The sequence below is a fragment of the Pongo abelii genome, chromosome 5 (genome assembly GCF_028885655.2).
Source record: "Pongo abelii isolate AG06213 chromosome 5, NHGRI_mPonAbe1-v2.0_pri, whole genome shotgun sequence".
Classification (NCBI taxonomy): domain Eukaryota; kingdom Metazoa; phylum Chordata; class Mammalia; order Primates; family Hominidae; genus Pongo; species Pongo abelii.
The window spans coordinates 127,940,173-127,967,068 of NC_071990.2; the positions used below are offsets into that span (position 1 = coordinate 127,940,173).

Here is a 26,896-nt window from a genome sequence, read left to right on the forward strand (position 1 = left end):
TGCAGACAGAGTCTCGCTAACTCAATGCTCAATGGTGCTCAGGCTGGAGTGCAGTGGTGTGATCTCGGCTCGCTGCAACCTCCACCTACCAGCCTCCTGCCTTGGCCTCTTAAAGTGCTAAGATTACAGCCTCTGCCCCACCACCACCCCGTCTAGGAAGTGAGGAGCATCTCTGCCTGGCCGCCCATCGTCTGGGATGTGAGGAGCCCCTCTGCCCGGCTGCCCTATCTGGGAAGTAAGGAGCGCCTCTGCCCGGCCGCCCATCATCTGGGATGTGAGGAGCGCCTCTGCCCAGCTGCCACCCCGTCTGGGAGGAAGTGAGGAGCGCCTCTGCCCGGCTGCCCCGTCTGGAAGATGAGGAGCACCTCTGCCCGGCCGCCCCGTCTGGGAGGAAGTGAGGAGCGCCTCTGCCTGGTTGCCCTATCTGGGAAGTGAGGAGCGCCTCTGCCTGGCCGCCACCCCGTCTGGGAAGTGAGGAGCACCTCTGCCCGGCTGCCACCCCATATGGGAAGTGAGGAGCGCCTCTGCCCAGCCGCCCCTTCTGGGAGGTGAGGAGCACCTCTGGCCAGCCGCCCCGTCTGGGAGGTGAGGAGTGCCTCTGCCCGGCCACCCCGTCTGGGAGGTGAGGAGCGCCTCTGCCTGGCCGCCACCCCGTCTGGGAGGAAGTGAGGAGCACCTCTGCCCAGCTGCCCCATCTGGGAAGTGAGGAGCGCCTCTGCCCGGCTGCCACCCCCTATGGGAAGTGAGGAGCGCCTCTGCCCGGCCGCCCACTCTGGGAAGTGAGGAGCGCCTCTGCCCGGCCGCCCACTCTGGGAAGTGAGGAGCGCCTCTGCCCGGCCGCCCACTCTGGGAGGTGAGGAGTGCCTCTGCCCGGCCGCCCCGTCTGGGAGGTGAGGAGCACCTCTGCCTGGCCGCCACCCCGTCTGGGAGGAAGTGAGGAGCACCTCTGCCCAGCTGCCCCATCTGGGAAGTGAGGAGCGCCTCTGCCCGGCTGCCACCCTCTATGGGAAGTGTGGAGCGCCTCTGCCCGGCCGCCCACTCTGGGAAGTGAGGAGCGCCTCTGCCCGGCCGCCCACTCTGGGAAGTGAGGAGCGCCTCTGCCCGGCCGCCCACTCTGGGAGGTGAGGAGCGCCTCTGCCTGGCCACTCCGTCTGGGAAGGGAGGAGCGCCTCTGCCCGGCCACCCCATCTGGGAGGTGAGGAGCGCCTCTGCCCGGCTGCCACCCCGTCTGGGAGGAAGTGAGGAGCGCCTCTGCCCAGCTGCCCCGTCTGGGAGATGAGGAGCACCTCTGCCCGGCCGCCCCGTCTGGGAGATGAGGAGCACCTCTGCCCGGCTGCCCCGTCTGGGAGGTGAGGAGTGCCTCTGCCCGGCTGCCACCCCGTCTTGGAGGAAGTGAGGAGCACCTCTGCCCGGCCGCCCCCTCTGGGAAGTGAGGAGCGCCTCTGCCTGGCCGCCACCCCATCTGGGAGGAAGTGAGGAGCGCCTCTGCCTGGCTGCCCCATCTGGGAAGGGAGGAGCACCTCTGCCCAGCCGCCACACCGTCTGGGAAGTGAGGAGCGCCTCTGCCTGGCTGCCCCATCTGGGAAGGGAGGAGCACCTCTGCCCAGCCGCCACACCGTCTGGGAAGTGAGGAGCGCCTCTGCCTGGTCGCCCCGTCTAGGAGGTGAGGAGCGCCTCTGCCCAGCCGCCCAGTCTGGGAAGTGAGGAGCGCCTCTGCCCGGCCGCCCTGTCTGGGAGGTGAGGAGCGCCTCTGCCTGGCCACCACCCCATCTGGGAGGAAGTGAGGAGCGTCTCTGCCCGGCCGCCCCGTCTGGGAAGTGAGGAGCGCCTCTGCCCGGCCGCCCCCTCTGGGAAGTGAGGAGCGCCTCTGCTTGGCCGCCCCGTCGGGGAAGTGAGGAGCGCCTCTGCCCGGCCGCCCCGTCTGGGAGGTGAGGAGCACCTCTGCCTGGCTGCCACCCGGTCTGGGAGGAACTGAGGAGCGCCTCTGCCCGGGCGGCCCCGTCTGGGAGGTGAGGAGCGCCTCTGCCCGGCTGCCCTGTCTGGGAGGTGTACCCAACAGCTCCGAAGAGACAGTGACCATCGGGAGCGGGCCATGAGGACGATGGCGGTTTTGTTGAAGAGAAGGGGAGGAAGTGTGGGGAAAGGAAGGAGAGATCAGATTGTTGCTGTGTCTGTGTAGAAAGGGGTGGGCATAGGAGACTCCATTTTGTTCTGACTAGGAGAAATTCTTCTGCCTTGGGATGCTGTTGATCTATGGCCTTTCCCCCAGCCCCCTGCTCTCTGAAACATGTGCTGTGTCAACTCAGGGTTAAATGGATTAAGGGTGGTGCAAGATGTGCTTTGTTAAACAGATGCTTGAAGGCAGCATGCTCTTTAAGAGTCATCACCACTCCCTAATTTCAAGTACTCAGGGGCACAAACACTGCAGAAGGCCGCAGGGTCCTCTGCCTAGGAAAACCAGAGACCTTTGTTCATGTGTTTATCTCCTGACCTTCTCTCCACTATTATCCTATGACCCTGCCATATCCCCCTCTCCGAGAAACACCCAAGAATGATCAATAAATACTTCAGAAATAAAAAAAAAAAAAAAACAATCTGCAGTCTGCTAAGCATTTTCATTGGGAAGTGTTGCCACAAGGCATGTTAAACAGTCCAACAATTTGCCAGGTATATGTAGGGCAAGCGATTGAACCTACTCATAAAAAATTTTTGCAGTGTTGCATTATTCATTATATGGATGATGTACTTTGTGCTGCTTCCACTCAAGAAATATTACTCCAATGTTATGATCACTTGCAAAATTCGATTTCTTATGCTGGTTTAATTATAGCTCCTGAAAAAATTCAAAGTACTACTCCTTACTCCTACTTGGGGGCCTTAGTAAATGACATGACAATAGTGCCATAGAAATTAACCATATGTAGAGATCAGTTGAAAACATTAAATGACTTTCAAAAATTACTAGGGACATTAATTGGATATGAGCTGCTCTAGGCATTCCTACCTATGCCATGAGTAATCTATTTTCTATCCTTAGAAGAGATCCTAGTCTCACTAGCCCTTGGCAATTAACAAAAGAGGCTGAGGCAGAGTTGCAGCTGATTGAAAAGCAAGCCCATAAAGCTCAAATAAATAGAATAGATCCAGAGAAGACTCTAGATTTGCTAATTTTTCAACTCAGCATTCACCTACTGGTGTTATTGTCCACGAGTAGGACTTAGTAGAATGGCTTTTTCTTCCACATACTAATTCACAGACTCTAACTCCTTATTCAGATCAAATCACTATGATGATAGGAAATGGGAGAACTCAGATTGTTAAATTACATGGATATGATCCTGGAAAAATTATTGTCCCTCTCATGAAGGCATAAATACAGCAAGCTTTTATAAATAGTCTTACTTGGCAAACCCATTTAGCTGACTTTGTGGGTATTCTTGGCCATTATTTTCCTAAAACAAAACTGTTTCAATTTTTGAAATTAACTAATTGAATTCTCCCTAAAATAACTAAATTTAAACCAATTGAAAGTGTTGAAAATGTCTTTACAGTTGGGTCTAGTAATGGTAAAGCTTCTTATTCTGGCTCAAAAGGTAAAGTTTTTCAGACACCCTATACTTCAGCTCAAAAGGCAGAGCTTTTAGCTGTAATTGAAGTACTGACTGCTTTTGATATGCCTATTAATGTGATTTCTGATTCTTCATACTTGGTTCATTCCACACAGTTAATTGAAAATGCTTGGTTATGATTTCATACAGATGAACAGCTGATGACTTTATTTACCCAATTGCAAACAGCAGTTAGGATGCACCCTTTTTACATTACTCACATTAGGCCTCATACACCTCTTCCAGAACCTTTAACTGAAGGGAATCAAATGTCTGATCACCTAGTTGCTAATGCTATGTCTAATGCTAGACACTTCCACAGTTTAACCCATGTTAATGCCTCTGGTCTCAAACACAGATACAGCATTACCTGGAAAGAAGCTAAAGCTATTATCCAGCAATGCCCAACTTGCCAAATGGTGCATTCTTCATCTTTTACAGGAGGAGTTAATCCTCGAGGATTGGAACCTAATTTTCTTTGGCAAATGGATGTCACACATGTTCCCTCATTTGGGAGACTAGCTTAAGTACATGTAAGTGTGGACACCTTTTCTCACTTTTTCTGGGCTATATGCCAATCAGGAGAGTCTTCTGCCTGTGTTAAAGGTCACCTTTTGCAGTGTTTTGCAGTTATGGGCATTCCAGCTTCTATTAAAACAGATAATGCCCCACACTGTACTAGCCGAGCTCTAGCTACATTTTTCTCTGTATGGAATATTAAACACATTACTAGCATCCCATATAATTCTCAAGGACAAGCCATAGTTGAAAGAATGAATCTCTCTCTGAAATGACAATTGCAAAAGCAGAGTGGGGAAAACAGGACTATGGGACACCCCAGATGCAACTGAATCTAGCATTATTAACTTTAAATTTTTTGAGCCTGCCTGAAGGCCAGATGTTATCAGCAGCTGAACAGCATCTACAGAAACCAGCTGCAAAGACAGAAGCAGACCAACTGGTTTGGTGGAGAGATCAGATAACAAAAAGTTGGGAAATAGGTAAAATAATAACTTGAGGTAGAGGTTATGCTTGTGTTTCTCCAGGACTGAATCAGCAGCTGATTTGGATACCACCAAGACACCTGAAACCTTATCCTGAGCCAGATGCCAAGGAAGAGATTCTGGGAGGATCCCAAGGACCCCCGGTTGCAGCCATGTTGAGGCTGACACTGAGGAGGACCCCAACTGTCATGAGCAACACCCGTCAAACACAGCCACCCACCTGGGGACAGATCAAGAAGCTGTCACAGATGGCAGAAGAAAACCTGAGGAAAGTGGGACAACCAGTCACAATGAGTAATTTAATAGTAGCTATGATAGCGATGATCACCATTGCCATGAGTATTCCTTCAACAAGGGCTGACACAGAGAACAATTATACTTATTGGGCATATTTATCAATCTTGGCTGGCAATAATGCCTGGATGTAATCACTCTATGACACATTTACACATGCTTTCTGATTTACTGTGATAAATATGCTCCTATAATTGAGGCATACCACCCTCAAAAACCTATTTGTAAACAGAATTGGACCTGGCCAGAAAAAATGAATGTGCTTGTTTAGGAAGATTGCATTGCATAACAGGCAGAGGTGCTGCACAACAATTCCTATGGAATCATTGATTTGTCCCCTAAGGGGATGTTTAGCTTGAATTGCACCTCTCAGCTGTGTGCCACGGCCACACTATGTTCAGCTGGTCTGAACAAAATGATCAGATGGTAGAAATGGTAAGAAGTATGGCAAGAGTTCCTATTATCTGGAAACATGGCGGTATAGTGGCACCTCTACCTCAAATGATATGGTCCACTGTAGGAGCTAAACATAAGGATTTGTGGAAACTATTAATGGCTCTTAATAAGATCAAAATTTGGGAAAGAATAAAAAAGCATCTAGAAGGACTCTCTACAAACTCGTCTTTGGATATTGCAAAATTAAAATAACAAATATTTAAAGTATCCCAGGGACACCTGACCTTAATGCCAGGAACTGGAGTGCTTGAAGGAGCTGCAGACAGATTAGCAGCTAATAACCCATAAAAATGGATAAAAACACTTGGAAGCTCTGTGATTTCAATGATGATTGTGTTATTAATCTGTGTTGTTTGTCTTTATGTAGTCTGCAGATACACATCCTGACTCCTGCAAGAAGTAGCTCACCGTGACAATGCTGCCTTTGCTTTTATCATTTTGGAAAACAAAGAAGGGGGACATGTTGGGAACAGGCCCCAAAATCTGGCCATAAACTGGTCCCAAAACTGGCCGTAAAGAAAATCTCTGCAGAACTGAGACATGCTCATGATGGCCTTGACGCCCACGTGGGAAGGTTGTTGGTTTACTGGAATGAGGGCAAGGAACACCTGGCCCACTCAGGGCAGAAAACTGCTTAAGGCGTTCTTAAACTACAAACAATAGCATGAGCAATCTGTGCCTTAAGGACATGTTCATGCTGCAGATAACTAGCCAGAGCCCATCCCTTTATTTTGGCCCATCCCTTTATCTCCCGTAAGGAATACTTTTAGTATCTTATGACTGGCTTGCTGTCAATAAATATGTGGGTAAATCTCTGTTCAAGGCTCTCAGTTCTGAAGGCTGTGAGACCCTTGATTTCCCACTCCACACTCTGTATTTCTGTGTGTGTGTCTTTAATTCCTCTAGCGCTGCTGGGTTAGGGTCTCCACAACCGAGCTGGTCTCAGCACTTATATATATAATTACATATATACATTATTTATTCTTAAGTATTTCACAACTTACTATACCAATAATGTAAGAATGGTTCAACTTTAGCAAGCATTTGTACTAAGACCCTTCGTGACACATTAAAGGAGAAAAACCATATGATTCCTTCAATACATGTGAAATTTTAAAAATAAAGTTCTACATTTGCTTAGATTAGGACAAAAACTTTAAGTTAGGACTAGATCAAAACTTTCTTAGTCTGATCAAAATTTATTAAAATCTAGGAGAAACTATTACATTTAATGATGAAGCATTAGAAACATTTTCAAGAACAGAGTTCTAGGCAAAAACAAGAGTGGGATTCTTGCTGTCATTTTTTCTATAAATATTTTATTGTAGGTCCTAGATACAACAATAAGAAAAGAAAAACAAAGCAAAAAGGAAACGTAGGAAAATACAAGAAAAAGCTACTATTTGATGATAATGGTATGCATAGTTACATAAAGATACAAGAGAACTTACAACAAATGCAGAAAACTAGTAAGGGAGTTCAGTAAGATTGCTATATATAAGATCAACATTAAAAAAATCATCAGGATTCCTAAACACTAGTAATGACTAATTAGAAAATGTTATAGGTAAATACAGTATTCACAGTAACAACAAAACCTCTAAGATACTTTATAGAAAAATTGTAAAATATTATTGAGAACATTAAAGAAGACCTGAGCAACTGGAGAGCTATATTATTTTCACAAATTGGAACATTCAATATTCTAAAGATGTTAGTTTTCTCTATATTATAAATTTAATGTAATTTCATTTAGATCCCAAAAGGAGTTTTTTGGGGGAAAATTTTAAGCTAATCTTAAAGTTTATAGAGTTAAGAATGAGGAATAGCTACAGCAATTTTGAAAAAAAAAGAACTAGGTCAGGATATATTATGATAAAATATCAAGAGTTTTATGAAGGGATTCTTTAAATATAATGTGAACCTAAAATGTTAAAATTTTGACAAATACAAGAATAATACTTTTGTAATATTCTGTATTGAGTACAAAAGCACACACTTGAAAAATATCTTGAATTCTGTTTAAAAAATTGTTTAAATGTATTTGATGAAAAATATAATAAACACACTTAAGATAAAAGCCACAAACTATAGAAATATATTTATAATACATATAACCAAACAGGAACTACTACACAGGATATGCAAGGAAATTCTCACTGAAATGTCCCTTGGAAAATAGGCAATAATGTGGGGGGCGAGTGGGCCAGGATGGCCAACTAGAAGCAGCAGCAATAGGAGGCTTCCATTGAAAAGGACCATTAACAGCTTGCGAATCTTGCACTGGCAACCAAGGTATCCATGTTCTGTCATCAGAACTGACTAGGCAACTAGCGTGATCCACAGAGAGGAAGGAAAAGCAGCAGGTTGCAGCGGCCCACCTGAGAGCCACATGGGGCAGAGGAGCCCCCACCCCCCAGCCAAGGGAGGCAGTGAGTGAGCATGCTACCCAGCCTGGGAAACCATGCTTTTTCCACAGAACTGTGCAACTCATGGATTAAAAGATCCCACTTGTGAGCCCACGTCACTTGGGGCTAGGGTCCCAACCATGGAGCCGTGCAGATTCTCAACAGCCGCTTAGCTAGAATCTGCTTAAGTCTCCTGAGTTCCCAGGAGTGAAGGATGAACAGCACCATAGCTGCAACTGCTTGCTGTCTAATCCATTTGAGCTCCTTGGGGGAGGGGTAGCAGCCAACACTGGGACTGATAGCTGCCTAAGATCCCAGGGTGGGAAAAGGGCAGCAGCCATCTCTTCAGCTTCAGGCCATGCTTTTCCCCTGCTGGAGCCAGGGAGGCTAGACAGATTGGTCCCAAGAGGTATCCCCACAGCCCAACACACTGGCTGTGGCAGACTGTGACCAGAGTGCCTCTTCAGGCCCAACCCTGACCCATCCCTCCTTACTGGGCAGGGCCTCCCTGCAGGAACTTCAACAACTCTAGCCAGGGACTCAGGGACAGAACTCTGATCTCCCTAGTCATGAGCCTCTAGGGGGAGGAGTGGCCATAATCTCCACAGACCAGCATAGTTAGTCTTTCCTCCTGCTAGTCTGAGGACTTTGGGCAGCCCAGATGAGTGGGTTTCCTCCCAGTGAAGCATACCCCGTCCACCAAGGGATAGTCAAAGTGCTTCATTAAATGAGTCCTGCTCCCACACCACCCAACTAGGTGAGACCCTCCAACAGGGGTTGTCAGACACCCTATGTAGGAGCATTCCTACTGGCATCAGATCAGTGCCCCTTGAGGTCAGAGATCCCAGAGGAAGGAGCAGGCACCCATCTTTGCTGTTCTCCAGCCTCCTTGAGTGACATATCCACATGCAGGAGTGAACCAGACGAATAGGACCTGAAGTGAACCCCAGCAAACTGCAGTAGCCCTACAGAAGAGGGACCTTACTATTAAGAGAAAAACAAACAGAAAGCAGCAACAGCAACATCAACAAAAAAAGTCCCCACCAAAACCCATCCAAGGGTCGGCAGCCTTAAAGATTGAAACTAGACAAACTCATGAATGTGAAAAAGAGTCAATGAAAAAAAAATGCTGAAAACTCAAAAGGCCAGAGTGCCTCTATTCCAAATGATTGCAACACCTCTACAGCAAGGGTGCAGAACTGGACAGAGGAAGAGATGGATGAAATGACAGAAGTAGGCTTCAGAAGGTGGGTAATAATAAACTCCACTGAATTAAAGGAGCATGTTCTAACCCAATGCAAAGAAACTAAGAACCTTGATTAAAGGTTACAGGAGCTGCTAACTAGAATAGCCAGTTTAGAGAGGAACATGTATGATTTGATGGAGCTGAAAAACACAGCAAGAAAACATTGTGAAGCATACACAAGTATCTATAGCCGAATTGACCAAGCAGAGGAAAGGATATCAGAGTTTAAGACCATCTTGCTGAAATAAGGCATGTAGGCAAGATTAGAGAAAAAAAGAATGAAAAGGAACAAATGAAACCTCAGAGAAATATGGGACTATGTAAAAAGTCTGAACCTATGATTGATTGGAGTACCTGAAAGAGACTAGGAGAATGAAACCAAATTGGAAATCACACTTCAGGATATTATCCAAGAGAACTTCCCCAAGTGAGCAAGACAGGCCAACATTCAAATTTAGGAAATTCAGAGAACATCGCTAATACTCCACGAGAAGGTCAAACCCAAGACACGTAATCATCAGATTCTTTAAGGTTGAAATGAAGGAAAAAATGTTAAGGGCAGCCAGAGAGAAAGGCCAGGTCACCTACAAAGGGAAGCCCATCAGACTAACAGCAGACCTCTCAGCAGAAACCTACAGCCAGAAGTGAGTGGAGGCCAACATTCAACATTCTTAAAAAATTTTCAACCCAGAAGCTTCATAAGCAAAGGAGAAATAAAATCCTTTTCAGACAAGCAAATGCTGAGGGATTTCATCACCACTAGGCCTTCCTTGCAAGAGCACCTGAAGGAAGCAATAAATATGGAAAGAAAAACCAGTACCAGCCACTGCAAAAACACACCTAAGTATAAAGACCGAAGACACTATAAAGAAACTGCATCAACTAGTGTGCAAAATAATCAGATAACATCATAATGACAGGATCAAATTCACACATAAAAATATTAACCTTAAATGTAAATGGTCTAAATGGCCCAATTAAAAGACACAGACTGGCAAACTGGTTAAAGAGTCAAGATCCGTTGGTGTGCTGTATTCAGGAGACCCATCTCACGTGCAAATACACACATTGGCTCAGAATAAAGGGATGGAGGAAAATTTGCCAAGCAAATGGAAAGCAGAAAAAAGCAGAGGTTGCAATCCTAGTTTGTGACAAAACAGGCTTTAAACTAACAAACATAAAAATAGACAAAGAAGGGCATTACATATTGGCAAAGGGATCAATTCAGCCGCAAGAGCTAACTATCCTAAATATATATGCATCCAACACAGGAGCACGCTGATTAATAAAACAAGTTCTTAAGAGACCTACAGAGAGACTTAGACTCCCACACAATAACAGTGGGAGACGTTAACACCCCACTGTCAGTATTAGACAGATCAATGAAACAGAAAATTAACAAGGATGTTCAGGACTTGAACTCAGCTCTAGATCAAGTGGACCTAATAGACATCTACAGAACTCTGCACCCTAAATCAATAGAATATACATTCTTCTCAGTGCCACATGGCACTTATTCTAAAATTGACCACATAATTGGAAGTAAAACACTCCTCAGCAAATGCAAAAGAACAGAAATCATAACAAACAGTCTCTCAGACCACAGTGCAATCAAATTAGAACTCAGGATTAAGAAAGTCACTCAAAACCACACAAATTCATAGAAATTGAACAACCTGCTTATAAATGACTCCTGGGTGAACAATGAAATTAAGGCAGAAATCAAGAAGTTCTTTGAAACCAATGAGAACAAAGAGACAACATACCAGAATCTCTGGGACACAGCTAAAGCAATGTTAGGAGGGAAATTTATAGCACTAAATGCCCAAATCAGAAAGCTAAAAGATCTCAAGTCGACACCCTAACATCACAATTAAAAGAGCTAGAGAAGCAAGAGCAAACAAATCCAAAAGCTAGCAAAAGACAACAAATTACTAAGATCAGAGCAGAACTAAAGGAGATACACACACACAAAAAAAACCCTTCAAAAAATCAATGAATCCAGGAGCTGGTTTTTTGAAAAAAAAAAAAACAAAATAGACACTAGCTAGAATAATAGAAAAGAAGAATCAAGTAGACACAATAAAAATGATAAAGGGGATAGCACAACTGATCCCACATAAATACAAGGTACCATCAGAGAATACTCTAAACACCTGTATGCAAAAAAACTAGAAAATCTAAGAAATGGATAAATTCCTGGACCCAAACATTCTCTCAAGACTAAACCAGGAAGAAGTCGAATCCCTGAATAGAACAATAATGAGTTCTGAAATTGAAGCAGTAATTAATAGCCTACCAGCAATAAATGCCCAGGATCAGACAGATTCACAGCTGAATTCTACCAGAGGTACAAAGAGGAGCTGGTACCACTCCTTCTGAAACTATTGCAAACAACTGAAAAGGAGAGACTCTTCTCTAGCTCATATTATGAGGCCAGCATCACACTGATACCAAGACCTGGCAGAGACACAAAAAAGAAAACTTTAGGCTAATATCCCTGATGAACATTGATGTGAAAATCCTCAATAAAATACTGGCAAACTGAATCCAGCAGCACATCAAAAAGCTTATGCACCACGATCAAGTTGGCTTCATCCCTGGGATGCAAGGCTGGGTAACACATGCAAATCAATAAATGTGATCCATCACATAAACAGAACCACTAACAAAAACAAGATGATTATCTCTATAGATGCAGAAAAAGCCTTGATAAAATTCAACATCCATTCATGTTAAAGAAAAAACTCTCAATAAACTAGGTATTGATGGAACATATCTCAAAATAATAAGAGCATTTTATGACAAACCCACAGCCAATATCATACAGAATGGGCAAAAGCTGGAAGCATTCCCTTTGAAAACCCGCACAAGACAAGGATGTCCTCTCTCACCACTCCTATTAAATATAGTATTGCAAGTTCTGGCTAGGGCAGTCAGACAAGGGTAAGACCTAAAATGTATTTAATAGGAAGAAAGGAAGTCAAACTGTCTCTATTTGCAGACAACATGATTCCATATTTAGAAAACCCCATGGTCTCGGCTGAAAAGCTCCTTAAGCTGATAAGCAACTTCAGCAATGTCTCAGGATACAAAATCAATGTGCAAAAATCACAAGCATTCCTTTACACAAACAATAGACAAGCAGAGAGTGAAATCATAAATGAACTCCTATTCAAAATTGCTACCAGATGGAATGAAATACCTCAGAATATAGCCAACAGGGATGTGAAGGACCTCTTCAAGGAGAACTACAAACCACTCCTCAGGGAAATAAGAGAGGACACAAGCAATTGTAAAAATAATCCATCCTCATGGATAGGAAGAATCAATATAAAAATGGCCATACTGCTCAAAGTAATTTATAGATTCAATGCTATTCCCATCAAACTACCATTCACATTCTTCACAGAGGTAGAAAAAACTACTTTAAATTTCATATAGAACCAAAAAAGAGCCTGTATAGCCATGAAAATCCTAAGCAAAAAGAACAAAGCTGGAGGGATCATGCTACCTTATTTCAAACTATACTACAAGGCTACAGTAACAAAAACAGCATGGTACTGGTATCAAAACAGACATGTAGATCAATGAAACAGAACAGAGACCTCATAAATAACACCACTACAACCATCTGATCTTCCACAAACCTGACAAAAACAAGCAATCGGGAAAGGATTGCCAATTTAATAAATGATGCTGGGAAAACTGGCTAGCCATATGCAGAAAACTGAAACTGGTCCCCTTCCTTACATCTTATACAAAAATTAACTCAAGATGGATTAAAGACTTAAATGTAAAACCCCAAAGCACAAAAACCTAGAAGAAAACCTAGGCGATTCCATTCAGGACATAGGCATGGGCAAAGACTTCGTGACTAAAACACCAAAAGCAATAGCAACAAAAGCCAAAATTAACACATAGGATCTAATTAAACTAAAGAGCTTCTGCACAGCAAAAGAAGCTATCAGAGTGAACAGGCAACCTACAGAATGGGAGAAAATTTTTGCAAGCTACCCGTATGACAAAGGGCTAATATCCAGAATCTACAAGGAAGTTAAACAAATGTACAATAAATAAACAACCCCATCAAATATGGGCAAAGGATGTGAACAGACACTTCTAAAAAGAAGACATTTATGCAGCCAACAAACATATGAAGAAAAGCTCAACATCACTAATCATTAGAGAAATGCAAATCAAAGCCACAATAAGATACCATCTCATGTCAGTCAGAATGGCAATTATTAAAAAGTGAAGAAACAATAGATACTGTCGAAGCTGTGGAGAAATAGAAACGCTTGTACATTGTTGGTTGAAATGTAAATTAGTTCAACCATCATGGAAGACAGTGTGGCGATTCCTCCAGGATCTAGAACCAGAAATACCATTTGATGCAGCAATCCCATTACTGGGTATATACCCAAAGGAATATAAATCATTCTACCATGAAGACACATGCACACATAGGTTTATTGCAGCACTGTTTATAATAGCAAAGATATGGAACCAACCCAAATGCCCATCAAAGATAGATTGGGTAAAGATAATGTGGTACATTCATACCATAGAATACTATGCAGCCATAAAAAGGAATGAGATCATGTCCTTTGCAGGGACATGGATGAGCCTGGAAGCCATCATCCTCAGCAAACTAACACAGGAACAGAAAACCAAACACCGCATGTTCTCACTCCTAAGTGGGAGTTGAACAATGAAAACACATGGACATAGGGAGGGGAACAACACACACAGATGCCATTCAGAGGGTGAGGCTGGAGGGGAGGGAGAACATTAGGACAAATAGCTAATGTATATGAGGATTAAAACCTAGATGATGGGTTGATAGGTGCAGCAAACCACCATGGCACACGTATACCTATGTAACAGACCTACATGTTCTGCATTTGTATCCCATAAGTTAAAAAACATTTTTTTAATGGGCAAAAGTATATGAGCAAGCAATTCACAAAAAAGATAGTCTGGATAGCTAATAATTATATAAAAATTTGCTTAATTTCATTGGTAATCAGGCAAAGACTAATTTAAATGATTGGCAGGACTAATATGTCCATTAACTTCAAGTGTTGGTAAAGAATATAAACTATCCCACACTCAGAGTAAGATTCTGATTTAATAAATCAAATATACACAGGAATAAGCCAGTTTTTCTGAAGTTAATATTAGGACACTAATTTAATATGTTTGTATCTTTTGTTATTTTGATTTGAAGCTAAGGCATGTAGTTACAATTTTCCTGAAATAAAATGTCATATATCAGTTACAATTAATATATTCAAGACATACGATTCAACCTGGAAAATAAAATTATAACATGTACAAAAATTACAAAATAAAGTTGAAGAAATTATATAGTTTACTGAAAATTCACAAATGTGTAAGCATGCAGAGGGTGACACTATTAGGCTGAGAAATGCAAATAACTCTGTGTAACTGGTATATCCCTCCATTTATTCGGATCCACTTCTATGACATTTTTAAGATTTTAAATTTTTTCTCTATGAATATTTTTGCTAGATTACTTTGTAGATTTTTTTGTTGCACTAGAGAGTGGCATATTTTCTATTCTATTTTTAGGTGATAGAAAGGGGCATTAATAATTGTGAGTTGATTAATTTTTAAGCTATCTGCACTGTCTCTGTTGATTCACTTTACTTTCCCCAAATCAACTTTTGCTTATATTTGTTTCATTAGATTTATTATTCTTTTAATGGCTGTGTTTGTAGACATCTTCTAGTTTTTCATTTTGTATTTTGTTAATTTGAACTCTCTTTTGTTCTCTATTTCTAAAGTACTATGTTTAGTTTTCAGTAATTGTAATTAATGGCAAACAGTGTTTATTAAAAATATTTTAATTTTCATTCAATAGTAGATGATAATTTATTTGGTTGCAGAATTCTAGGTCAAAAGGTATTTTATTTCATTGCTATAAAGCTACTTTTATTGTCTTCTGTTCTATATTGTTGCTATAAGGAATTGGTTATTAGTTTAAGTGTTATTTTTAATCTATAACCTTTCTTTTATCTTGGGCTTGTTTTTAGACCTTTTTATTTTTGGTCTAGAAAGAAACTTATTTATTATTACACTATGTCTAGAAAGAAATTTAGTTGTATTTATCTTATTTAGAGCTTATGATTCTTCTCAAAACCAGGCTATTATCTCATTATATATTGTCTTTCCTACCATTTATCTATTCTCTCCTTCTGTAAGTCCTATCCGAAGGTGACCATCTTGTCTTACCCTTCATATCTCTCAAACTCTTCTTTTTGTTTATCATTTATTAATATTTCTGTACTTCATACTGTGTAAATTTTCTGATACCTTTTTTCTAGTTTATTAACCCTCTTTTTACCCACATCCATTCTTTTATTTGTTCTTAAATTTCAATGACCATATCTTTCTTTTGTAGGGTTTTCTTAGTTCTTTTCACATCCTATCGTACCAATTTCTGACTCATGTTATGTGTGTATACTTTATTTTGCTATTTATTTACTTACTTAAAACATATTTTATATCAGATTATTTTGCCTCCTTAAATTCTTGGGTTTCTAATCCTCTTGTTTGTTTTTTTCTGCTAACTCTAGCTTCTGATAAATTGTTTCTTCATACATTTTGTAACTTTTGATTGTGAACTCATCTTCAGGGTGACTTTATCAGTAGAAATTGTGATTTAAGTTAATGGTTTACCCTGCAGCTGTGGTTGCACATGCTGCCAAGTGCTTCATGGAATAATCAACCCAAGATAAATTCTTAAATTTATTTCTTGACTTGAGGGCTTTCAGATCATAAAGAGGTTAAAATTTAAAATTTACAAGAGGCAAAAGTTAGAATTTTTAGGAAAGCTTTTTAAAATTTGTTAGTTTGTTTTTGCTCATCCAGAGTTCTGACAGAAATACTTAACATCAGTAACTCTCTGTGGTGGTGGACAGAATTTTTCTGTTCTTAAAACAAGAGTGTGGCCTTTTGAGGGTCCTGGCTTTATTTGTGTGTGCCAACTGCCCCCTTATGAGAGGAGAAGTTCCCCTCTATTTCCATGCAGAGTTTAAAACCAGAATCCTTGGGTTATAAATATTGGCTGCCACCCCAGAGCTAACCTTTTCACCCTGCATTTCACCTTGTATTCACAGAAGTCACAGATTTAGCTAATTTCTATTGTGTTCAGGTCTCTTTTCCTCTAAATCTCCAACTTATTTCCCTTTATTTATTGAAAACTCTGTAAAATACTTAAAATCCTTTTTATATTACTGTTTTTCACATTTTTATGTAGTTTTAGCAGACTACTTTTAGGGACAATTTATGTTTTGCCATAAATGGAAACTGGGAATTTTCCATCATACCTTTCCTTGAACTTTGTTGATCCTCGATTTTTAAATAAATCTTCATCATAATATCACATTTCTCCACCTACAATCTTTTTGGCTTTGATTATTTTCTCTTTCTGCCTCTGAATTTTCTGCTCTTTGACTTCCTTCCTGGTTTGTTTTTCCATTTGAGTTTTAAAATGCTTTGTTTTCTCAAAACAAAGGTTAGAAAGATGTTTTCTAAATCATTGTACTATCTTTAACGATAAAGATTTTTTAAAACATTTAACAAATGTTTGTTTGATGGCTTGTGTGGGAATTGAAACAGCATATATCTGCAATGCACAGGACCAGTACTTTAATCTCAATACTTTCATGACTGTGAAAGAAATTACCTTTGTGATTCTCCCCAGGAAAAATCTCTGCCAATCTGTGGTGGTTAAATGGTCAATTTATTTGGCTCTACAGTGGGACACTTGGTTTTTCAGGGATTCCCAGGAATACCAGCTTTAAGCTAATTGGTCTATTTCCTTCTTTATTCTTGATAATTTCTGTGAATTATTTTTATTAGTTTTTATTTTAGTTTTTGTGGCTACAAAGTAGATGTGCATTTTTATGGAGTACCTGGAAAGTTTTGATACAAGAATGCAATACTTCATAATCACATCATGGAAAATGAGGTACCCATCTTCTCAAGCATTTATCTTTGGTGTTACAAACAATCCAATTATATTCTTTTAGTTATTTTAAAATATACAAATAAATTATTATTGACTATAGACACTCTGTTATGCTATCAAATACTAGGTATTATTCATTATTTCTAACTATTTCTTGTACTCATTAACCATCCCCATCTACCCCCATACCCCTACTTCCCTTCCCAGCCTCCAGTAACTATCATTCTATTGTTTATCTCCATGAGTTCAATTGTTTTGATTTTTAGATCCCACAAGTAAGTGAGAACATGTGATATCTGTCTTTCTGTGCCAGGCTTATTTCACTTAACATAATGGCCTCCAGTGCCATCCATGTTATTGCAGATGACAGGATCTCATTCTTTTTTTTTTAAGACTGAATAGTACTTCACTGTGTATAAGTACCACATTTTCTTTATACATTCATCTGCTGATGGACACTTAGTTGCTTCCAAATTGTTGCTATAGTGAACAGTGCTGCAACAAACATGGGAATGCAGGTATCTGTTCAATATACTGATTTCCTTTGGTTGTATACCCAGCAGTGGGATTGCTAGATCATATGATAGCTCTATTTTTTTTTTTTTTTGAGGAAATTACAAACTCTTCTCCCTAGTGGTTGTAATAATTTACATTTCCACCAACAGTATACGAATGTTCCTTTTTTTCCACATCCTCGCCAGCATTTGTTACTGCCTGTCTTTTGGATGTAAGCCATTTTAACTGGGCTGAGATAATATCACATTGTAGTTTTGATTTGAATGTCTCTGATGATCTATGATGTTGAGCACCTTTTCATGGGCCTCTTTGCCATTTGTGTGTCTTCTTTTGAGAAACATCTATTCAAATTATTTGCCCATTTTTAAATCTGGTTATTAGAGTTTTTTCTACAGAGTTGTTTGAGCTTCTTATATATTGTGGTTATCAATCCCTTGTTAGATGGGTAGTTTGTAAATATTTCCTCCAATTCTGTGAGTTGCCTTTTGACTTTGTTGATTGTTTCCTTTGCTGCACAGAAGCTTTTTATCTTAATGTGATCCTATTTGTCCTGTTTTGCTTTGGTTGTCTGTGCTTGTGGAATATTACTCAAGAAATTTTTGCCCAGGCTAATGTCCTGGAAAGCTTCCTCAAAGTTTTCTTCTGGTGGATTCATAGTTTGAGGTCTTAGATTTAAGTCTTTAATCCATTTTTGATTTGATTTTTGTATATGGCGAGAGAGGGATATAGTTTATTCTTCTGCATATGGATATCGAATTTCCCTTCATGGTTCATATTGGTAGGTTGTGTGTGTCTAATCATTTGTCTATTTCTTTTCGATTTTTCATTTTATTGGCATATTGTTCCTCATAGTAGCCACTAATGATCCCTTGAATTTCTTCAGTATCAGAAGTAATGTCTCCTTTTTCATCTCTGATTTTATTTGGATCTTCTTTTTTCTTAGTTTTGCTAAAGCTTTGTCAATTTTAACTTTTCATAAAATCCAAGGTTTTTTTTTCATTGATCTTTTGCATCGTTTTCTTCATTTCAATTTCATTTATTTCAATGAAATAAATTTTAATTTCTGCTTTGATCTTTATTATTTATTTTATTCTACTAATTTTAGGTTTGGTTTCCTCTTGCTTTTCTAGTTTTCAAAGATGCATTAGCATTGATAGGTTGATCCTTTGAAACTTTTCCTCTTTTTTGATGTAAGCACTTTTAGCTATGAACTTCCCTCTTAGCACTGCTTTAACTCTTTTTCATAAGTTTTGGTATGGTATATGTCCATTATCATTTATTTCAAGAAATGTTTCAATTTTCTTGTTCATTCCTTCATTGACCCACTAGTCATTCAGGAGAATATTTTGTAACTTCCATGTGTTTGTGCAGTTTCCAAAATTCTTCTTGCTTTTGATTTCTACTTTTAGTCCATTGTGGTTGGAGAAAATACTTGGTATTATTTCAATTTCTTAAAATGTTTTAAGACTTACTTTGTGACTTAATACATGGTCTATCCTTTAGAATGATCCATGTGCTGAGGAAAACGATGTGTATTCTGCAGCCATGAAATGTTCTGTAAATATCTGTTGGATTCATTTGGTCTATAGTGCAGATGAAGTCTGATGTTTCCTTGTTGAGTTTTCTCTCTCAATGATTTGTCCAATTCTAAAAATGGAGTGTTGAAGTCTCTAACTATTATTGTACTGGGATCTATCTCTTTTTACTTTAATAATATTTGCTTTAAATATATGGATGCTGCAGTGTTGGGGTGCATATATATTTATAATTGTTATATCCTTTTGCTGAATGGACCCCTCTATCTTTCTTTTTGAGACAGAGTCTCGTTCTATCACCCAGGCTAGAGTGCAAATGGCATGATCTTGGATCACTGCAACCTCCGCCTCTTGGGTTCAAGCAATTCTCCTGCCTCAGCCTCTCAAGGAGCTGGGATTACAGGTGCCCATGACCACGCCCAGCTAATTTTTTGTAAATTTAGTAGAGACTGAGTTTTGCCATGTTGGCCAGGCTGGTCTCAAACTCCTGACCCCAGGTGATCCACCTACCTCAGCCTCCCAAAGTGCTGGGATTACAGGCATGAGCCACCATGCCCGACCTGACCCCTTTATCCTTATATAGTAACCTTCTTTGTCTCTTGTTATTAGGTTAGTGCAAAAGTAATACAATTACAGAATATAGGCTCAAGCACATCTTTATTAATCAAAATAGAAACCATTACAATCAACATATTTTTGCCAATGAAAAATAAGTTTGTTAATTCTTGTAGCATAAAGATTCATGCTTCAGGATTTGACAAACTACTGGAGAGCATTTTCTTCACACTGCTGGTTGTGGAAGCATTTTCCCGCAAAAAGTTGTTGCAGTGCTTGAAAAAGTGGCAGTCCCTTGGTTGAGAGATCAGGTGAATATGGCAGATGAGGCAAAACTTCATAGCCCAATTTGTTCAACTTTTGAAGTGTTGGTTGTGTGATGTGCGATCGGACATTGTCCTGGAGAAGAATTGGGCCCTTTCTGTTGATCAATGCCAGCTGCAGGCATTGCAGTTTTGGTGCATCTCATTGATTTGCTGATCGTATTTCTCAGATGTGATGGTTTCACCAGGATTCAGAAAGCTGTAGTGGATCAGACTGGCAGTAGACTGTCAAACAGTGACCATGACCTTTTTGTGGTGCAAATTTGGCTTTGGGAAGTGCTTTGGAGCTTCTTCTCAGTCCAACCATTGAGCTGATCATCACTAATTTTCATATAAAATCCACTTTTCATCACATGTCACAATCTGGTTGAGAAATGGTTTGTTGTGTAGAAAAAGAGAAGATGACACTTCAAAACGACAATTTTTAAAATTTTGTCAGCACATGAGGCACTCACTTATCAAGCTTTTTCACCTTTCCAATTTGCTTCAAATGCCAAACAACTGCAAAATGGTTGACCTTGAGTTCTTTGGCAACATCTTGTGTAGTTGTGAGAGGATCAGCATAGATGATTGCTCTCAACTGGTCATTGTCAACTTGTGATGGCCAGCCACTATACTCCTCATCTTCAAGGCTCTCATCTCCTTTGCAAAACTTCTTGAACCACCACTGCACTGTACGTTTGTTAGCAGTTCCTGGGACAAATGCATTGTTGATGTTGCCAGTTGACTCTGCTACTTTATGACCTATTTTGAACTGGAATAAGAAAATTACTTGAATTTGCTTTTTATCTAACATAATTTCAATAGTCTAAAATAAATGGCAAGTAATAAGTCATTAGAAAAAAAAGCAAGAAACAGCCATTAAAATAACGTGTAACATAACCACATTTAAGAATGTATTCCAATTTCAAACAGCAAATCCCAACAACGCAAAAACCGCAATTCCTACTGCACCAATCCATTTTTGTCTTGAAATCTATTTAATCTGATATGAATATAGCTACTGCTGCTCTTTTGTGGATCCATTGGCATGAAATATCTTTTTCTATTCCTTTATTTCTCATCTATGTGTGTCTTTATGTGCGAAGTGTTTTTCTTGTAGGCAACAGATCATTGAGTCTTTTTTAAAAAATTCATTCAGTTGTATGTGTTTTGATTGGAGAGTTTAGTCAATTTTCATTCAATACTATTATTGATAAGTAAGGACTTACTGCTGCCATTTTATTATTTGTTTTCTGGTTGTTTTATGGTCTTCTCTTCCTTCTTTTCTTTCTTCCTGTCTTCCTTTTAGTGGAGGTGATTTTCTCTGGTGATATGGTTCAGTTTCTTACTTTTTATTTCTTGTATATCTGCTTTATGTTTTTTGGTTTGTGGTTACCATGAGCCTTGCAAATGCTACCTTATAACCCATTATTTTAAGATGATAACAACTTTCTATTCATGTAAACAAACAAGCAAATAGACAACTAAACTAATAAAGACTCTATGCATTACTTCATCCACCTGCTTTTTAAGTTTTGTTGTTTGTATTTACATCTTATTGTACTTCTATTTCTTAAAAAGTTGTAGTTGTTATTTTTTACTGGTTCATTATTTTTACTTAAGGATACTTATTTTACACACCACAGTTACAGTGTTATAATATTCTGTTTTTCTGTGTATTTACTATTACCAGTGAGTTTTGTACCTTTAGATGATTTATTATTGCTGATAATGTCATTTTCTTTCTGATTGAAATACTTCATTTAGCACTTCTTACAGGAAAGGTCTGATGTTGATGAAATATCTCACCTTTTGTTTGTCTGGGAAAGTCTGTATTTCTTCTTTATGTTTGAAGGATATTGTCACCAGATATACTATTCTAGGGTAAAACACATTTTTCCATTAACACTTTAAATATGTTATGCCACTCTCTCGTGGCCTATAAGGTTTCCACTGAAAAGTCTGCTGCCAAGTGTATTGAAGCTGCATTGTATGTTATTCATTTCTTTTCTCTTGTTGCTTTTAGAGTCCTTTCTTTATCCTTGACCTTTGTGAGCTTGATTATTCGATGCCTTGAGGTAGTCTTCTTGGGTTAAATCTACTTGCTGTTCTATAACCTTCTTGTACTTGGATATTCATATCTTTCTCTTGGTTTGGGACATTCTCTGTTATTATCCCTTTGAATAAACTCTACCCCATTTCTTTCTGTACCTACTCTTCAATCTTTAAGGCCAATAAATTTTATGTTGGCCCTTTTGAGTCTATTTTCCAGATCCTGTGGACATGCTTCGTTGTTTTTAATTTTTTTCTTTTGTCTCCTCTGTGTATTTTCAAGTACCTGTCTTCAAACTCACTAATTCTTTCTTCTGCTTCATCAGTTTTGCTATTAAAAGACTGATGCATTCTTCAATGTGCCAATTAAATTTTTCAGCTCCAGAATTTCTGCTTGATTGTTTTTAAATATTTTAATCTCTTTATTAAATTTGTCTGATAGAATTCTGAATTCCTCCTCTGTGTTATCTTTAATTTCTTTGAATTTCTGTACAATAGCTATTTTGAATGTTCTGTCAAAAGGTCACTTATCTTTGTTTCTCCAGTATTGGTCTCTGGTGCTGTAATTAGTTCATTTGGTAAGGTCATGTTTTCCTGGATGGTCTTGATACTTGTAGATGTTTGTCAGTGTCTGGGCATTATTAAGAGTTAGGTATTTATTGTTGTCTTCTCAGTCTGGGCTTATTTGTACCCATCCTTCTTGGGAAGGCTTTCCAGATATGCAAAAGGAGTTGAGTCTTGTGATCTAAGCTGTATCTGCTTTTGGGAGCACCCTAACCTTATTAACATTGTGGTTCTTGTGGACTTGTTGAAACACCACCTCGATGGTCTAGTACAAGATCCAGAAGAATTATCTGGATTACCAGGCAGAGACTCTTGTTCTCTTCCCTTACTTTCTCCCAAACAAACGGAATTTGTTCTGAGCCACCTGGACCAGGTGGTGAAGTGACATAAGCACCCCTGTGGCCACCACTATTATGATTGTGCTGGGTCAGGCCTGAATCTAACAGAGCACTGGGTCTTGACCAAGGCCTTCTATAACCACTCCCTGGCTACCACCTACATTCACTCAAGGCTTTGGGGCCCTACAATCAGCAGGTAACAAAGCCAGTCAGTGCTGTGTCCTTCTCTTCAGGGTGGCAAGTTTCCTCAGGCCCTGGGTGCATCCAGAGATGCTGTCTGGGAGCCTGGGACTAGAGCAAAAATCCTTAGAAAGTCCCTCTGATGTTCTAACATACTTAGTTTGACCTGGCACTCAAATCACAAGATGTAGTTCTTCTCATTCTTCCATCCACTTTCCAAAGGCAGAGGAGCCTCACCCTGTGGCCACCTCCACCACAGGAACATAGGGAGTACTGCCAGACTACAGCTGATGTTCCCTTAAGGCCCAAGTGCTCTTCAGTCAGCTCATGGTGAATGCTTTCTGTCCTGGGATTTTCCCTTCAGGGAAGCGGGCTCCCCTGTGGCCCAGGGCAGGTCCAGAAATGCCATCCAAGATTCATGTCCTGGAATTGCAAACCCCAAGAGCCCACTTGGTGCTCTATTCACCTGTGGTTGTGCTGGTACCTAAGGTAAAAGACAAAGTACTCCTTGCTTTTCCCTCCACTTTTCTCAAGTGGAAGTTATCTCACCCCATAGCCACCACAGCTGGGAATGTGCTGAGTCTCACTTAAAGCCAGCAAGTCTCAAAGTCTCCCTCAAGGCCATCGACATAGTACTTGGGTATGGCTGCTGGTTATTCACAGCCTAAGGGCTCTTCAGTTAGCAAGTGATGAATCCTACCAGGACTGGGTTCTTTTCTTCCAGGAAGCAGGTTCCCTTCTGGTGCAGGTCATGTCTAAAAATGTTGCTTGGAAGCAACGGCCCAGAAAGAAGACCTCATGACTGACTGGTGCCCTATCCTGCTGTGGCTGAGCTGATATTCAAGATGCAAGATGCAGTGCTCCCCGCTCTTCCTTCTCCTCTCCACAAGTGGAAGGAAGGGGTTGTTTTTGGAGCCACAAGCTGTGTAGCTTGGGGTTGTGGGAGAGGTAATACCAGAACTCTCTCAGCTGCCCTCTGCTGGTATCTCAGTAGGCTGAGCTTGTCCCAGTCCACTGGCTAGGGGTGGCACTACGACTCATTCAGGCATTGCAGTCCTTGTGGCCTAGACTACCTTTCAAATTTAGTTAGAGCCCCAGAGCACTTTAGCCCATATTGATGAGACTTGAAGAACTCGAGTTCAGATCACTGGGATGGCAGTTATCCTCAGGCTAGGGCTGGTTTGAATGCTTCCTTCCTAGGAGGGCATTGGCTGAGTTTGGTCTGATTTTGTTTTCTGCTATAACAGGGGAGTTCAATGCCTTAAAATTGCTGTGTTCTCCATCTCCCCAGTGCACAAAAACACTCTGCACCAAGCCACTGATGCTGAGAGGGATGGAGAAGAAGTGGTGTCGGAGACTCAAGACTGTTTTTCCCACTTCTTCAGTGCCTCTTTCAGCAACATGAAGTTAAAACCAGGTGCTGTGCATGCTCACCTAATTTTTGGTTCTTATGAAGGTTCTTTTTTTGTGTGTAGATAGTTGTTAAATTGGAGTGTCTTGGTATGGGGAATGATAGGTAGAACCTTCTATTCTGCCATGTTGCTCTGCCCCAAATATTTTTAGATATATATATTTACCTTAGTTCCATATATAAAGAATCTTCTTCAAAATTATACCATCACAATCACAAAACATACTAAGATCTGAACTGGAATGTTTAAAGACAAACAACAAACACACCCTACATCCTATTTTCTCTTAATGTCTCTCTCTGGGCTCCTATACTGGTTGGATCATACATAATAATTCAGTATTTTAGAATGACACACTATAACTTTTAATAATTCTTGAATAGCTGTGCAAAATGCGTCACTAAAAGAGTGATATTGGGGTAATGATAAGATAGATATTGAGATAATGATAAGAGATAATGACTAAGAGATAATGATATTTGATTCTGTGAACTTATGATTAAATTAAATATTACATGTTATTGGGTTCCCTATAGAAGGCAATTCAATAATGAGTGATCAAATGATAAAGAAGTGAATGCAAATAACAGTTTTTAAAATGCAGTATACACTTTCATAAGGACAAAAGGTTAGAGCCGTTTGTATTGATAGAAAGTACAAAAATTAAAAAGGACATTTATTTCAAAGGTGAAAGAAAAATGAGCTTTGCCTTGAATCCCCATGCTTGACAGAGAGATGTGCAAAGAGAAATTTTAAAAGCAGCATAATATGTGTTTCAGAGCTTGGTTATTTTATTTTAAAAAATTAATTAAATATTTTAATTGACAATAATTGTATATATTTATTATGTACAATATGGTGTTTTGAAACATGTATACCTTGTGAAATGGCTAAATCAAGGTAATTTACATATATATTACCTCACACACATCATTTTCTTGTGATGAGAACATCTAAAACCTATCCTCTTAGTGATATTTAAGAATATAATACATTGTTATTAACTATAGTATCTATGTTATATAATAGATCTTTTGAACTTATTCCTCCTGCATAAGAATATTTTGTATTATTTGACCAACATCTCCCCAAAACCCTCTGCTAGACTATAGTAACCACCATTGTACTCTCTGCTTCTATGAGTTTAACATTTTTATATTTCACATAATTGAGATCATATGATACTTGTCTTTCTATGGAGTTTTCCCCTACATTCTAGGAGTTTTACAGTTTAAGTTTTTAATCCATTTTGAATATGCTGTGAGATAAGGGTCTAATTTCATTCTGCATGTGGATATCCATTTGTCCAAAAACCATTTATTGAAGAAACTGTCCTTTTCCCATTATATGTGTACTTGAAGGCTTTGTCAAATATCAATTGACCATAAATGCATAGATTTTTTTATAGGCTCTTTATTTTGTTCCACTAGTCTATGTGTCTGTTTTTACACAAATATAATGCTATATTGATTACTATACTTTTGTAGTATATCTAAAAGTCAGGTGGTGTGATGCCTCTGTTTCTGTTCTTTTTGATCAAGGCTGCTTTGGATACTTTGGGATCTTTTGTGGTTCCATACAAATTTTAAGTTTGTTTTCTTCTATTTCTGTGAAAAAATGTCATTGGTATTCTGATAGGGATTGCATTGAATCTGTAGATAGCTCTGAGTAGTATTACCATTTAAAAAATATTAATTCTTCCATTCCATGAACACAGGATATCTTTCCATTCCAGGACTTGTTTTTAAAAGTGTTGTAACTAGTGCCATGTCTTTGGTAAAACCTTGCTCAATAATTGCTATGCCATGTCCCAAGCATTGTTCTTATAAAATGAAGGAATTATTTTATTTCATATTATATTTTTACAGACAAAACAATAAGAACTTAATCCCCTAAATGCTGAAATTAATTATATAGTGCACATTGTTATAAGTTTCTGTAACACATTTAATTTGTTTGGTTTTATTTTGTGAGTGACAATGATTGCTTAAGCTCTACTATGGATTGATCAAAGATAGTGAAACGTAATGTTTACAATTCTCCCTCAATCTACATCAGACTTTTGGTAAAATACATAAACTGAATTATTTCATTAATAAAATTAGATTCAACTTATACAGTTTGAATTTAGAAATCCTTTACAAGGGACATGACTGATTATATGCAAACATTATCTTGTTCTTACTTAATAAGTTAATTTTTAAAATTAGTTATTCAGATGGACATTTAAGGACACTCTTGATCAAAACTGCTTTCAAAAATGGTGACTTTATCAGGTATAAGCTTCAATTATATAGAAAACTCAACTAGATATTAAACACTTATTTTCCCAGGAATGCTTAGGAGATTGAAGGAATACTTTATGCCTGGGAGGGCGGGGGAATCAAAAACAAAACTATTTCTTAAAATGAGTTCCTGTTT

The 26,896-nt window shown here is 39.5% G+C and overlaps 1 protein-coding gene across 1 annotated transcript in view; it reads left to right on the forward strand.

Moving 5' to 3' along the window:
* Nucleotides 1-25,252, forward strand: part of CENPW (centromere protein W) — a 203,256-nt gene extending 178,004 nt beyond the window's left edge. Inside the window, exon 4 of the transcript XR_008526419.2 lies at nucleotides 24,355-25,252. The gene's annotated coding sequence lies outside the window, so the exon portion shown is untranslated. The remainder of the gene's footprint in view (nucleotides 1-24,354) is intronic.
* Nucleotides 25,253-26,896: the final 1,644 nt, after the last annotated feature.